This window comes from Canis lupus, chromosome 38 (genome assembly GCF_011100685.1).
Source record: "Canis lupus familiaris isolate Mischka breed German Shepherd chromosome 38, alternate assembly UU_Cfam_GSD_1.0, whole genome shotgun sequence".
Classification (NCBI taxonomy): Eukaryota; Metazoa; Chordata; class Mammalia; order Carnivora; family Canidae; genus Canis; species Canis lupus.
The window spans coordinates 13328127-13345269 of NC_049259.1; the positions used below are offsets into that span (position 1 = coordinate 13328127).

Consider the following 17143-nt stretch of genomic DNA (forward strand, 5'->3'; position numbering starts at 1 on the left):
ACTACACCAAACTAAAAACCTCTGCACAGAAAAGAAAATCATCAACAAAATAAAAAGGCAAACCTATGAAATGGGAAAAATATCTGTGAATCATATATCTGATAAGGGGTTCATAATCAAAGTATGTAAGAATTCACAAAACTCGGCAGCGTAAAGCCAACTGGATAAAATAAATTGAGCAGAGGATCTGAATAAACATGTTTCGAAGAAGACATGCAGATGGACAATAGGTACATAAAAAGATGCTCAACATCACTAATGATCAAGGAAATGCAAGTCAAAACCACAACGGGGTAGTACTTCATACCCAGAATACCTATCATCAAAAAGACAAGAGATAACAAGTGTTGGCCAAGATGTGGAGGAGAGGGAGCGCTTGTGCATTGTTGGTGTGAATGTGAGTTGGTGCAGCCACTCTGGAAAGCAGTATAGAGCTTCCTCGAAAAGTTATAAATAGAACTACCATATAATCTAGCAATTCCACGTCTGGGAATTTATCCAAAGAAAATGAAAACACTAATTTGAAAAAATATAAAAATAAAAAAAAACAAAAAAAAACACTAATTTGAAAAAATATATTCACCCCCATCCATGTTCATTGCACCAGTATTTACAATTGCCAAGACATGGAAACAACTAAAATGTCCATTGATGAATGAATGGAAAAGAAAATGTAACACACACACACACACACACACACACACACACACAGAGGAATATTATTTAGCCATAAAAAAGAATGAAATCTTGCCATTTGCAGCAACATAGACAGACCTACAGGATGTTATGCTAGGTGAAATGTCAGACAGAAAAAGATAAATATTCCGTTTTTTCACTTACATGTGGAAAGTAAAAAAAAAAAAAAAAAAAGAGGGTAGCCTGGGTGGATCAGTTAGTTAAGTGTCCGACTCTTCATTTCAGCTCAGGTCATGATCTCAGATCCTGGAATCGAGCCACACCTTGGGCTCCACACTGGGCATGGAACCTGCTTAAAATTCTCTCTCTTTCCCTATTACCCATCTGTATGTCTTCTTTGAAAAATGTTTATTCAGGGAGTGGAGGTGGGAAAAACGGGTAAAGGGAGATAAAAGGTACAAATTTCCAGCTGTAAAATGAATAAATCCTGAGGCTATAATCCATAGCATTGTGACTATAGTTAATTATACTACATTGCATATTTGAAAGTGGCTAAGAGAGGGAATCATTGAAGTTTCTCATTAAAAGAAAAAAATGTGTAACTATATATAGTGATGGATGTTAACTGGACTAGTGTGAAGATGATTTTGCAATATATACAAATATTGAATCATTATGTTGTACACCTGAATCTAATATAATGTTACATGTCAATTATACCTCAATAAAAAAATAGGTAATGAATACACTCGAGGAAAAAAGAAATGAACCATATAAAGCATCTGGTACAATGTGACTCCCCTAGGAAAAAGATCATAGTTTTAATCATTTAAAAAAGTTATTCATGGAGGAAATAGTGGAGAAAGCAGCAGATATGGGTGCTGAAAGACAACCTTTTTATTCACCAAAGTATTTCCTACAGCCTGCTATGACATTAGGAAGCCATATCTTTACTTTTGACAGCTCACTACCCTACGCCCCCATAATTGGGGAGAGAAAATTGACTCAACAATAATTATAATAATAAATGGCAAAATTCACTTGAGCTTTTGCCTATCAGTCATATGTCACATTTGTCACTGGGCTTCTAGACATTGATGTGACCAGTGTCTTAGATCAATGGACAGATGACGAGAATATGAATGATCATAACCACAAATGTCAACTTTATCCCTTTAAATGCACTCAGTGTCCTGTAGATAACCTGAAAGGTCACATCGATAGTTGCCACCTGCTATGTCTCTCGTTGCAAACACTATCAGACGACATGGCGTTTCTGGAGCAGGGAAAGCCGTTGAACGCAACAGCAGCCTGACATTTGATAATGGATCAGGGCACATCATTGTCCTGTTAAGCAATGGCATTTCTTTTCTGTCTTTGAAAGACAGACGCGGGCGGTCTTCCAGCTTCTCTCAACTCGGAGGGACAGTCGTGCTCCTCCCAGTCAGGTGAGTCTCTCCATTACAGGTATGAGCTGACCAAGTACATTCCCTCCACCCCCGCCCCCCACTGCCCTGAAGTCAAAGAACTTGTGATACTTGGTATTAGTAGTTCTGAGCAATGCAATCCTCCCCACCCCCAGCTACCAAAGACAAAAGTCTAAGCTCTTTATTTCACACTAGATTGTGATGGGGAAAAGTGTGGATTAGTGAAAAGTCTAAATTTATAGTATGCTTTAAAAGAAATGCAGTTTAGTGCTTTTTAATACATATAGTAACTTCAACTAATTGCCAAAATAAAGTTTGCTCCCTCTGGCTTTAATGAACAGATTAGCAGGACTAGCATTAGCAACACCATTTGCATAAAATTAATTTGCTAAAGCCCTTAAAAATAGTGTTCAAAGTGGCTTAAACATGCTCATTGCCTATTTACACTATTAATTTCCTAAGTAAACCTTTCTTTTTTAAGTAGGGCAAAAGTGAATCATCAGTCCAGCTAAAGTTGAATTGCCACAAAATCCTAAAGTAAGTGAAGTCTAGATTAATATATTTTTCTCATACAAAGGTGGTAAAAAAGTAAGTTTATGAGGTTAACATTCAGTGAACTGATATTGCAAGTATTTCATTCAGCATGGGGACAAGAAAAAGTAGATAGTTTTGAAGCTGATTTGGCCTTCCCTTAGCTAAAAATGCCTATTTTCCTAGACTGATTTCTAATTGAAAACAAAGTTTCATTATGATTGAATCCTACATAGCGGATATTATGGGTAAGAAGCTGTGTAACTGAGTTGGAAAGTTTATTGAAAGGTGGAGCACAAAATGAAAGAATACAAATATAAACCTACTAACACATTTTCTTTAACTAGTATGGAAGTTCTTCACCCATACTCTTAAAAATTATGATTACATGGAATAATTTATTCGTTATATCCTGATAGTACTCTCCAAATGATTCCTTAAGTTTAAGGCTATTTCAATTAATATATCAATAGTTTGTAAAATATTTGGTAAGTCAACTCTATAACCCATATGAAAAAATGAAAACGCAAAAGGAAAACAAAGAATAGTTTTTTGAAGCAAAATACTTCAGAAGTAAGGGTAGGAGCCTCTTCTACTGGATCTCAGAATATTTTTTTGTATAAATTTATTTTTTATTGGTGTTCAATTTACCAACATACAGAATAACACCCAGTGCTCATCCTGTCAAGTGCCCACCTCAGTGCCTGCCACCCAGTCACCCCCATCAGAATATATTTTAAAAACTTAGTAATGAAAACACCATGGTATTGGTAGAGTAAAAAACAGATCAATCAAATAGCAGAGCAAACTTAGAAGCAGACTCATGTATGCATGGGAATTTCTTACATGATTATGGTAGATTTTTAGGTCAATGTTGAAAGAATGTCTCAGCAAATTGTGTTGGAAGATTGATTGCCTATTTAAAAAATAAAGAGATCATTATCTCACACGATTCACAAAAATAAATTACATATGGATTAAGGAGCTAAAGGTTAAAAATAAAAATTAGAAGTAAGAAGTAACTATAGGAGGGGAATCTACAGGAGATTTTTTTTTTTTTTTTTTACAGAAGATATTCTTAAACCAAACAAAAAATAGGAGCATTAAAGGAGGAAAAAAGGGGGTAAACTTGACTAAATCAAGATTTAAAACTTCTGCGTCACAAAAAGCCTGAAGCTGGACAAGCATATTTATAATGTATATAGAATAAAGAGTAATAATATCCAAGATATGTAAATAATTTGTATGAAGCAATAAAAAACAAATAACTCAATAAAACTGAGTCCAATGCTAACCCTAACAGATAACATACAGAAAAGGAAATTACAAACAACACAACCACAGGAACATATATGTTCAACCTCACCATGAGGCAGGGAAATTAAAATGAAACTAATCATTAAATACCATTTTGTTCACTCATCAAATTGTCTAAAAGTTTACACAGTGGTAAATGTATGGGTAGATCTTTTCACTTTCATTTGGTGGGAGCAATAGAGCTTTCTTGGAGGACAAATTAAAAATATATTTTAAAATTAAATTTTAATACACTTTCGATAATTCCAACTCTATTTTTTTCTAGAGCAATGCTCATACATTTATGCTAAGAACTATGTGGAAAGATGCCTTTTGGAGCACTTATAATAATAATAATAATATCTGGTATCTTATGACAATAAGATACCAGAATTTACTAAATGTCAGTAAAAGCATGGATGCATAAATTGTGGCCCCTCTAGGGGTTTTTATTTATATATGCAACATTGTAATTTCAAGAAGATCCATTGAAATGTTACTTATTATAGGAGACCAGAAACACTATGTATGTCCATTCACTTCCCAGAGTAGAATAAAATTTTATATCCATATGAAACTATAATGTAGTTATATAAAAGAATGAGCTGTATCCCTGTGTGCTAACAAGGAAGCATTTTTCATTAATGAAAGAAACAAAATTCAGGGGGTGTAGTGTTCACTTCCAGTTTTCAAAAATATTTATAATTTTTATACAATAATCTATATTGTATGTTATATTTGATATACCTACATACTACACACCCATATACACATATCTTTAACACAAAAGGAAGTATACCACAAATATAAAACTATATAAAAAGCATATCACATCCATTTATGTGTATATAGGTGTTTATGTGTATGCATATACATTTTTTATTATATATTCATAAAATGCCTTTGAAAGTCTACACAGAGAACTGATATGAAAGCCTATAAAGCAATCAGGAGTTTGCAGCCAGAGGAAGACTTCGTTTCCATCAGACATTTTAGTTCTATCTGAATTTTCATATCATATCTTGTATCATATTCATATACTAGTTTTTCAAATAAAACTAGCCACACAAACTAGAATACTTTCTGCACTATAATAAACTACATACAGTTAAAAAGAATGAGAGAAATCTGTGTAGTGACAGAAATGTGTACACAGTACATTGTTAACAGTAAAAGCGTGTTGAGTAACAATGCACCAGTTCAATACTATTGATGTTAAAAGAAATAAACAGGCTTATGTGTGTGTTTGTACAAATGTATATATTTATGTAAAAGAAGTTTATTTTTTAAAGATTTTATTTACTTATTCGAGAGAGAGGGAGCACGCAAACAGTGGGAGGGAGAGAGAATCTCAAGCCGGCTCCATCTCTAGCATGGAGCCCAAAGTGGGGCCCGATCTTAGAACCCTGAGATCGTGACCCAAGCTGAAACCAAGAGTTGGAGCTTGACTGACAGAGCCACTCAGGTGTCCTGTAACAAAGTTTCAAAGGGCGTGTATTCTAAATAATAATGCACACATACAAACATTCAAAAATGCATTGGGTAATCTAGAATGATACAGCCTGCAAAAGGGTTTGTGTTGCTAGGGTGAACGCAAGAGAAATAAACTCTATCTCTAGATTTTTTCACAGGGAGAATATGTTCAATATGTCCAGTATTTACATTTTCAAATCAAAAAACAGTTAAAATACTAGTATTATTTATTTGCCTAGTATTAAGATGTATACCTAAAGCTCCTCTGGGCAAAACTAGATTTCTTAATAATTATGGAGTTTTCAACCAGTCTATTAGCAACTCTGTTACTTGTTGCCTTTATGTACTAAGTATTTAACTTATATTCGATATTTAACTGGCTTGAATACCCAACTTTCCAAAGAGCTCAGAAATTCAAAATCTTCTGAGTTATTGACTCCCTGAAAAGATAAGTCTATTAATTTCTTCCTTAAGAAAGAGACCAACACTATATCATGTAGCTTCCTAGATGAAAAGATGCTCATTAGTCACTGGGGAAATGGAGATTAAAACCCCATAAGGCCTACTAAGATGATTACAATTGTTAAAAGACCTGACAATATCAAGTGCTGGTGATCCTGTATACCTACTGGAATTCTCATCCATTGTGGATGGGAATGCAAATGGTAGGGCTGCATCAGAAAATAGTTTGGCAGTTTTATATAAAATTAAACATAAGCTTGTTATAAGATTCAGCAAGTTCACTACTTGATATTTTATCAAAAGAAATAGAAACATAAGTCTACGTGAAAACATGTATGTGAATGTTTGTAGTGGTTCTATATATAGCAGCCAAAAATCAACACAACTGTTCATCTTCTGGTCAGTGGATAAACAAACTGTGGTATATCTATACAATAGAATACTACCCTGTTATAAAAAGGAAAGAATTGCTTTACTAGAATTTCAAATGAATTTCTTTTCATGTGTTTCCAATTTTATTCTTAAATTTAAAAATATTCTCGTAGGAGTCTCGAGTCTATGTTTCCCAATCATAGGAATGAGTGAACTAAGCTGCTTCAGTGTGGTCCCAGATGTCAACCCATAATGCTAACTAAATAATGTAAGTCTTATCCATCCTTCTACCCCTAGCATCTAGCACTGGGGCTAACCATTCGACAAGCCCACCGCTTCAGTGACCAAATTAATTTGTGTTCCCTATTTCCCTGTCAATATGCTGATTGTTGCCTGCGATAGATACACAGTCATCTAGAAGGTGTGAACTACTCTCTGATATGCTTGAGCATCTGTGACCCTCCCAGCTGAGCAGAATGTTTATAGAGTCAGCTGTGTCTGTTCCTAAAACTGTGTTATACAAGTTGTACTTGATATTGTATATATAAATTAGTTAAATATTATGAAAGTTGAGTATTAGTGAGAAAAAGCGTTCTTCCTGAGAAAAAGAAATTAATTCTTTGGAAAACTCAGTAAAGAAAAATCACTAAAAAATGCGGTAGAATAAAGAAGAAAGAGAACATTGGATTTTCTGCACTCAGACTGCATCACAAGTGTCTTTAGTTTTTGTAGCAATTTTAATGAAACCCAAGTCTGAGGAATGCATTATGGGTGTTACTTATGCAGGAAAGCCAATGCCAAACAGTGAACTAATACTCTAAGAAAGGTCTTTTTTTTTTTTTAATTTTATTTATTTATTCATGAGAGACGCAGAGAGAGGCAGAGACATCGGCAGAGGCAGAAGCAGGCTCCCTGCGAGGAGTGTGATGCAGGACTCGATCCCAGGACCCTGGGATCCTGACCTGAGCTAAAGGCAGATGCTTAACCACTGAGCCACCCAGGTGCCCCAGAAAGGTCTTAAAATGATAATATAAAGTTTACTTATTAGTATCCACTTATAAATGTTAAATATATTTGCAATTGAGTATTTGGAAAATAAATTAATAAGAGTAAATGTACACCAATAGTCTTATCATCCAAACAGTAAACATTATCACCCAAACATCCAAATGTTAAACCAGAGTTAGCATTTGTTATTATAGTTATGCATATTTATATCATATATACAATATTATTCAGTAATTGTTTACTTAACATTAACATGTGTTGTTCATAATGTTAAAAGTTCACAAAATTATAATTTTAATGTCTTCCTAATATTTTATGATTTAACTCTATTGTAATTTTCTCACTTAACCTAGTGTCAGACCCAGGAAATTTCTATTTTTTGGCATTAGTAATCATTGTAAATACTGATTTTTAGAAATATTTTGGAGTCTATCTTTAAGATAGATTTTCTGAAGTGGAATTAAGAGATCCATGGCAAAGAACTTAAATGAGTTTTTCTGATTATAGAAATAAAGCAGATCCTTATAGAAAACTTGGAAAAATATAGAAAAATATGAATGAAGAACACAGGGATAATACTGTAATTGATATATTTTTAAATAATTTTTCGTCATTTTTTAAGTTTAATTTTATTTAAATTCAATTAACTACCATAGAAAACTTGGAAAAATATAGAAAAATATGAATGAAGAACACAGGGATAATACTGTAATTGATATATTTTTAAATAATTTTTCGTCATTTTTTAAGTTTAATTTTATTTAAATTCAATTAACTACCATATAGCATATTATTAGTTTCAGGGATAGGGTTCAGTGATGCATTAGTTGCTTATGACACCTACTGCCCATTATATCACATGCCCTCTTTAACGCTCATCACTGTTACCCTAATTTTTCATCATTTTAAAACAAAATTATAATTATATTGTGTCTTGTAGCCTGTTTTTAATCCAATTTCAACTCATAAGCAGTTTTTCATATTATTAAATTTATTTGACAGTATCTTTTTACTATATGCATTTTAATATTTTTATGAATATATCATTGTTAATTTAAACACTCTCCTATCAATGGACATTTAAGAGGGTATTTCTATTTTTAAAATCATAAATAACAACAAAACGAACATCTTTATCACATGACTTTTATACCTTATCTTCCTAGAGGTAAAATTAACCAGTGAAAGACTATTAGTAATTTTACATATGTTGCCACATTACATTGCAGAAAGAAAGAATTAATATACTCCCACCAATATCCAAGGCATGACTGCACTTCTGTAAAATGCAAATGGTAACCAGACTAATTATGTAGAAAACTACTCACACCTAAAACTACTTATGCAAATGACCTAATTCCTTGGCAATGCACCCCAGGTGTATGGATTTACAACTGGAGCCTCTTAGGAAACCGTTCTTTAATATTTAAAAAGTCAGTTTATATTGCCATTGCATAAAGGGTGCTGTGGAGAATAATGCAAACAATACAAGGTTCCTCCACAGAAGTATTTATCATTTCAGTCAATCTATCATTACAGACTATCTTGGCTAAACCTCCTGGCTGAGGTTTGAAGACCCCAGTGGGTCATTGTCATATACCTGTAGGATTCTCTGACTGCTTCAATATTGATTTATCCATTTTGGAATTCCTTTCCATTGATTTATTAGGCCTATACATCTTCGTGGTGGCTAGTTTCTGTCTATAAAAGGTGACTGAAAGAACTATTTCACTATCATGTATTTTATAGCTCACTGACATTCATTTACCGACTCTCTTATTTATCCAATGTTAATATTAATGCTAATGGGTGTTATAAGACTGGCCTTGGACTTGATGCATTTCTGGCTGTGCTAAGTACAATATATAAACGATAATAAAATATAATTCCTAGATTTGCACCAGAAGTGAGAACATTGTAAGCCAATACAAGTTCTGTGTCACTTAAAGTAAGGGAAGGAAAAAAAAGAAAAAAAGAAGGGAAGAATAGGAATGGAGATAGATTCATACAAGAGAGAAATGGAATATATTTCTCAAAACCACTTACAATACAAAACATTCCAAATTGTCTTTGCTAGGATAACGGGAAATTTGGAGTAAGGAATGGGGGCTAGAGAGGAGGTTATGACAGAGTATCCAAAGATTGTATCACATTTTTATTGCATCCAGATAAATGCTTGGTCCTATCATACATTGCATGAGGCATGAAGAGACAGTACCACTCTTAGATTTAGGTAAAAGGCTCTTGCTCTGTTCACACCCCACACTAGATGAGGAGTCTGTGGGACAAACATGAATTCATGCTCTTCTCTCTAGAACATGCTCCAGGTTTTGAGGACCCTAGAATTGGCCACCCAAATTGTATGGAATCAACCTGCACAGGCTTCTTCCCAGAGTCCAATCTCCTGAGTGTAAATTGTACCACTGATGTACTCACCTCTACCCCTAAGAGATGCTGTTTGTGGAGGAGTTGTGCATGGAGCTCGGGTATAGGGGTGTGCTTTCATGTTCTCCTGAGGTCATTCACTGCAAAATTCTGAGCCATATGGGAGAGAAGGTGGTTAGACCACAGGCTGGGGTCAAGGGCTAAGGCCAGCTTTTTCCATATTTCCAAGATTTGGCTCGAATTTTAAGAAACCTGAGAACGCTACATTTAAAATTTTCCTTCCACGTTGTTATGAAGAGATACTTGTGAAAGAGAATAGAATGTATTATTTTTAATAATTTTAGGCTGATTTATATCTTTTTTACTACTTGATTTTCAAATTTTTAGGCATGCTATGTGAGCTTCTATATTCTTGCTTCTGGCCCAACAAATGTAAGAGAGGGTTACTACAAATCAACAAGTCAAAGCAGTGGTTCTCAGAATTTACTGTGCTTTAAGGTCACCTGAGATACCTGCTAAAAATCTAATTCTAGACCCCAAGCCCCCAGACATTCAGGTTCAACTGGCCTGAGTTGAGACTCAGGAACATGCATTTTTATGAATTTCCCAAATGTTTTTTTTTGTAGAGATGGTCCAATGACCACTGCAGAGAGTCAGAGCTCCCTGAGGGAATTAATTATTTCACTGACAAAACCCACCCAAGAGAAACTGCCAAAGAGCAACTTTGAAGCATTATCTGAGAAAAGTAAAAGATCAACTTTTATACAAAACCAGAATTAAAATATCTAAAGTACTGTTGTCCCCTACAAAGTAGTCCCCTTGGAAGTTAGTCACTTATCCTAAGCAGACAGCTATTGCTCAAAACATTTTGACACTGACTTTTTAAAATTGCCTTTGGAGGTGGATTATGAGCCACATCAGAAAGCTAATCTCATTATTTCACATCACAGTTTGCATTTGACAAAAAACAGCATTACCCAGAAGGATGATGCATATTACTTAGCAGATTTAGTTCCTATGTTTTCCAAGTCAAATATGTAATAAAAGAAGATCTATTATATAAGCACACCTGTTTATTTCAGCCTCCTTCTAAAACTATGCTAAAGTGACAATGAAGAAAGAAAAAGGGCATAAATCTCCAAAGACAAAGAAAGCAAGAGAGAAGTTTCAGGAGGAAACAGGAGTTGATACCATTTGGATAGAGCTAATGGATAGAGAAGTGGCCATTTACTTAGTCAGACCCAGGAAGCTGAAACTTGAGTCCTTCCCTATGATGGTGGCTAAGAGACAGGCTGATTTTACCTGAGAATCTTGTCTCAGGAATGAGAGGCAAAAAGTATCTCACAGTCAGGAAGGCCAGGTGGGCGTGATGAAAAGAATTTGTCAAAAATTTCCTTTAGGAACAATTAGAACCCCCAATCTCTTTCCCCATCCAGGCAGCAACTCTTCCTCAACTCCAGAAAAGGACATAAGGGCCATTCTCTGGAATACCTACCCAAGAGACTGCATTCTGTGGAACATCAGTCTGCAAGGCAAGGATGGGAGTCCTTACTAAAATTAGACCATTAGGGACCCCTGGGTGGCTCAGCAGTTGAGCGTTGGCCTCTGGCTCAGGGTGTGATCCCAGAGTTCTGGGATTGAGTCCCACTCTAGACTCCTTGCATGGAGCCTGCTTCTCCCTCTGCCTATGTCTTTGCCTCTCTCTCTGTGTCTCTCATGAATAAATAAATAAAATATTTTAAAAAATAAATAAAATAAAATTATACCATTAAATTAAAATGTGCTAAACACATAGGCCCCAGCTCCCTTCTTAATAACCAAAATGCAGACTTAGACCCACCAGGTGGAAGACTGAGGAATATAAATAATTCAAGAGAAAGACAAAAATAAAAGAAAAAAATGATTCTGTAATTGAGGATCCCCCAGTGAAATGGCCTAGTCTCCACTCGGTCACTGTATTGTAAGACCTACCAGTCAACAAGCCCCATGAGGCTTGCAATGAGCTTCCTAATGATTTATTCAGAAATATAAACAGACAGCTAAGGGATCACCAGACATATGGGGAAAGTCTCTACTGGGAAAGGCAGAGACTAATAACAAGGAAAGTGGAGAGAAAAGAGGTAATGCAAAGAATAGAAACTATAAAACAGATGAAAACACTTTAAATTCTGTAGTTCATATCCTCAGAAAGAGAAGATATTGAAACCACACACACACACACACACACACACACGAGTAGGATGTTATCAAAAGAAAAGAAAAACAACTCCTGTAAATATCAGAGAAATTTAAAAATTTGATAGAATAGATATAAGACAAAGTAAAGCAGATCCTTCAGATAGCTTATGTTGGTAGTATGTCCTAAGACAGGAGCATACTTGTTACTTAAGGTCTTTCTGAGCCAAGCAGGCAGAGATATCAAGGAAGCTGTTCAAAGTGTTGATCTGAAGATTATAGGTGGCACACAAACATAGGTGGCATGTAGATAGTCACCAACAGAGTTAATGAAGACAGAAAAGAGCTCTAAAGACTGAGTTCTGGAATATACCAATTTTAGCAGGTCTAGGAAATGGAGAACAAGTAAATGAGTTTTCAAGAAGTAACCAATGAGGTCAGAGGAAGAAACCTGGAAGTGAAGTAAAGAAAGGATAGTGACCAACTATATCACATGCAGCTAATAGGTCAAGTCAGCTGCATTTAGGATCTGAGTATTGAACTTAATTTGAGCTCTGATGGTCCTGCTGATTCATAGTACAATTAGTTTTTGAAATGATATACACCAAGGCATGCCATCATATATTTCAGTACTCTTGGGTAAAGAGATCTTAAAATCTTCCAGAAAAACAAACAAGCTAAAGCATAATACAGATGAAGTACAGAGGATTGAGATTCAGGATGTCACAAGTCTTCTCAATAGCAAATTGGAAACTAGAAAACAGAGAAGGAATGTCTTCAAAATTCTAAGAGGTAATGATTTCCAGACTGGAATTTTGTTCCTAGCTAAACTATCAACCAAGTGTGAGGGCAAATAAAGATACATTAAACATGCAGGGCCTGAAAAAAATGTTTACCTCCCAGGTACCATTTTTCAAGAAACTATTAAAATATGTGCTCTGTAAAAACTAAACCAAGGAAAAGGAATGCATGGAATCCAGAAGGCAAGGGATCCAAGCCAGCAGAAAAACAAGAGAGACTTTTAGGATGATGGTAAAGGACCATTTGCAGTACCATCTGAGCAGTAGCCTGGAGAGCTAATAGCACAGAGATTGTGGGGGAAAATATATATATAACATAGACCCAATAATGTAAATGCTATAAAATGCCTCAGCCAAAAACAATAGTATAATTATTTTGGTAAGATACAAGGAGAGCTAGTATGTTGATGTGTTAGGTTGGCAAAGAGGTAGAGTTTTTTTTTTTTTAATTTTTTATTTATTTATTCATGAGAGACACACAGAGAGAGGCAGAGACATAGGCAGAGGGAGAAGCAGGCTCCCTGTGGGGAACCCAGTGTGGGACTTGATCCTGGAACTCTGGGATCATGTCCTGAGCCAAAGGCAGATGCTCAACCCCTGAACTACCCAGGAGTCCTGGCAGAGAAGTAGAGTTAAGAGGCAAATGAGGTTTAAGAGAAGTCAGTTTATTCTTTCCATGGCAGGACATAAATACATAAAACTGAAAAACCAAGAAAACCATATTATTTAGAAATATTGAAAAAGAAGAGGTGGGGGGAGAAGAAACACTTAGGAGAATTGAAAATGGTTGCCTCAGAGAGGCAGGCATGGGGAGTGGAGATAAATGTGATAGCAAACATTTATTGAATGTTTTCTGTCTGCCAGATCCTGTCGTTTACTTAACCTTCAACAGGAAGTAGGACATAATTCCTGCCCCCTCAGTTTCCTGTCTAATTAATGTTGCTTTGCTCACTAATCTACTTCATATATAAATACTAAGGTATATTGGATATGAGGAGGACACAAAGATGGTGGAATTTGGTAGGACACAATCTTGGAAGCAGTTATGGGTGGATGGATTGATTGGTTGGTTGGTTGGTTGGTTGTATGGTTGGTTAACTAAGTAATACTTTTGCATGGGCTTAAGAGAAAAAGGAAGTACAAGAACAGGAGAAGACATAAGCAAAATAAGTTGAGATTAAATAATATAGACATGGAAGCAATAAAGAAATGTGGGGAAATGCTGTAGGGTCATGTTGCAGATAAAATAAGAAAGGGGACTTGAGAAATGGTGATGAGCTGTTTGTGTTTAGAAAGAGAGGTCCTTGAGCAGGAAAATCTCCAAACTGAGGCCATATTTGAGGCCAGTAAGTCTAGAGGAGCTGAAGTTGGTTAACATGGGTGTGGAGAGTGGACAGTTCTATTAGGCAGAAAGACCAAATATGTGGCTGACTCCACAATAAGGACCGCATATGTGGCAGGGATCTGGATTAAAGCTGTGTTGGGTAAATTGGGGGAAAGTTAAATTTTATGTTAGTGGACATTAGGTTACTGTCTATTGAGCAACCAACCTTATATGTTCACTCCTTTCTATGAGTATTTTGATCTCCCTTTTGAGTGAATCTTCTATTGTATATAGTTTTGTTGGGTGAGTGTCCATCACTTTATCTCCCACAATGAGCTCTAAAGGGGCCAGGTTCTCTTTCTGGATCCCACTGGAGTAGGAGTGGGAGGAGAGGGTGTGGCATGCAACTTCAGACTGACAAATGGGACATTGAACTTTGAATAGGTAGTAAAAAAATGTACAATGAGTTGAAGGTGGCCATGGAGTGAAGGTGAACAGACCTAACTCTTCCTTGGCTTAGGTCCCAGCCCCCTTGCCTCTTGCTTGCTCTGTAAGGCATCCATCTGTTCTTGATTCCTACATTGAAAGATATTGCCAGATTCCTTTTATGGTGACACGTATGAGGAGGGACCGTGAAGGAAAAATTGGTCAGATTCACTAACTGGGTGGGAGAGAGTAAGGACAACTTGCAGGGGGAATATGAAATGGATGAGCATTATCCTCAGCAGAGATGGAAAAAATAAAGAAGTAGAATTTGTTTGGAGAAAGATAATACTTTGGTATCTTTCAGGCCTAAATTAAACACCCTTCGAGCAGCTGGGGAAGGAGAACTGCAGTGGCAAGATTCAGAGTTGAACAGGTACACTTGGAAGCAATCTCATATGTGACAACATTCAAGAACAGATGTGATCCTGCGGAAGGGATTACAGAGGAAAAGAAGAATCCTAAGATACAAGCCTTCCCAGAGAAATGCAACACATAGAAGGATATATTTATTTTAGGGAGGAAGAAGTAAGGACTCACAGAGAACTGAATATATAGATGCTTATCTTATTTTAATGCTCTGTTTTTATAAATGCTGAACTTCTTCTGAGGGCCTAGTGTCCTAGGCAATACCACATATCTTGAGGTAAAGAAAGATGACTTAAGATGCAAGTACCAGAAAACGATGGCTCTGATTAGCTTCAACAATAAAGGACTTATTACCCTAGGACAAGAAATCCATAGTTAGGGCAAAATCCCTGAGTGGTATGTCAGGGTTTCAGCTCTGCTTGTCTGGGATTCCACTGGATCAGTCCTCCTCCTGTATGTGTTGGATCAGACCTCCAGTTGGCTCTCTTCAGAGTGACAAGAAGGCCACTTAGCTCTAAATGTGACAAGGAGCTAAGAAGTGCCATTCTTTATCGTGTCTGTTAAAAGTAAGGAAGCACTCCCTATGCTACTTTCCCTCATGTCACATTGGCCAGAAATGTGTCACATTCTCATGCCTTCACCATGATTGACTTGGACCATTTAAAAAGCTCCCCTATGGGGCTGGGGCCAGCCTGCCTGCACCACATGGCTAGGCAAAGGAATAATAGTGTAGACCCTTGAACAAAACAGGGGTGAACACAATGAGGCTAATAGAATAAGAGCTGCTATCAGAGGGCAGCAATGAAGAATGAAGTCATGGAATCAACATTGTCTGCTCGGCGGTGTTAGGCTAACGTCGTACATGTAAATTCAACAATTAATTTAGCTTAATGTTTCATTCACAGGCAATTTTTAGGATATATTGTGCATTTTCATGGGATTTAAAAAGATCCATCATGACACAATTCCAGTTTGAACAAGTCCTATGCCATTGCTTTCTTTCAGCCCCTGCTGGTTTCTAAGTTTCTCTTTCTTCTATTTCTCTCCTCACCTACAAACGCGTTTCAAAATTCACGCATAGCGCAGAAGCTAAACCCTGCTGAACTCCTGTTTTGTCCACCACCATCCCACCACAGCCAGTGATTTGTAGGCGTAGGGACGGAACTGACAATGGCTGCTGGGTCAGGAGTAATTAAAAAATGTCAATGGTCAAGGAGGTGGATGGAAATCAGTTCAAACCCAACTGAAGCATTTAGCTATTTTACTGCTGCATCCTTTTAGGCCTTTTCGGCTTATAAATATTAATTTAAAGACTACCAACAAGGACAGTAAACGGAGTTAGGCATAAAACTTCCTGTCAGGGGTGATTTATATCCAATAAAAGGAAAGCAGGATAGAGAAAGCCTGCTTCGCTAAGTCTATGATAGACAGTGAACGAGTACCATCAAAATAAAAAGGCTTTCAGTTTGTCGTGGGTTGTGTGGGTGTCTCCCTTCTTAATAAGCAGCGTGCTAGAATTGTGTTGTTGGCTTTTATCAGTGCCTTGCACTGTTGAGGAAAAGTTCTACTGCGTCGCTAATTGAACTTGTACAGATTTATAGGCTCAAGGCCTGTGCCTGAGAGAGATTATTAGGACTTAAAAGATAATAGCACCAGCAAGAAAATTAAAACTGCTTTCACCACTTATATTTCAATAGTGCATAACTTCTACCCTTTAGACATCTGGCGATGGACTAAGGATTTGTTTGAAAGGAGATCTGTCTTAAGAGCCCATGTAGGAGTGATTCAGTGGCGGAGAGCTCTGTCGCCACCTTACCTTGCATGCAACCCAGCACGTGATGCTTCAGTTAAACTGCTCTCCCTGTAAAAGGTCAACAACTTGACCCTTCTAGATGATCACCGTGAGGAGACATTTCCCACGAGCCTTTCATATGTCTGTCCATCTGCAAGCAGAGGCGCTCGCTGCTTTTGCCCCAGATTGTCTTTTCCTGGTGTGTCTGCACAGCAGACAGCCTTGGGTTAGAGAAATAAGGTCTCTGTCAGGAGCAAAGAGCAGCTTTGAAGGTCAGAATTCTTCTAGAATTCTTCTCCCATAACATAACCCACTATATGCACAGGTACCACTTGTCCCTCTTCATACTGCCTTGTAGGAATTGGGTCTTGGGGAAGGGACACGTGCTGATACTCTCGCTGCTTTTGTCGTAAGTAATAGATCCCTTGTCTCTGACCCCCAAGTCTTTTGTCTTCTGCTAGCAGACATGAGCAGGTTAGCTTCTTAGGTTACAAATAGATAAAATCTCAGACCCTTCGCAGTTTGCAAAAGGCACCAGTAATGTGGATTTAGAAAAGCAATTTGTCTAATTTTTCAAAGAAAAAAGGAACCTAACACTTAACCTTAAACC

At 36.6% G+C, this 17143-nt stretch overlaps 1 long non-coding RNA gene across 1 annotated transcript in view; it reads left to right on the forward strand.

Moving 5' to 3' along the window:
* LOC111094541 overlaps positions 1-16416 on the forward strand; it is a 36875-nt gene extending 20459 nt beyond the window's left edge. Inside the window, exons 7-9 of the long non-coding RNA XR_005385523.1 lie at positions 2021-2084; positions 2548-2600; positions 14680-16416. This is a non-coding gene — a long non-coding RNA (uncharacterized LOC111094541). The remainder of the gene's footprint in view (positions 1-2020; positions 2085-2547; positions 2601-14679) is intronic.
* The last annotated feature ends 727 nt before the right edge of the window (positions 16417-17143 follow it).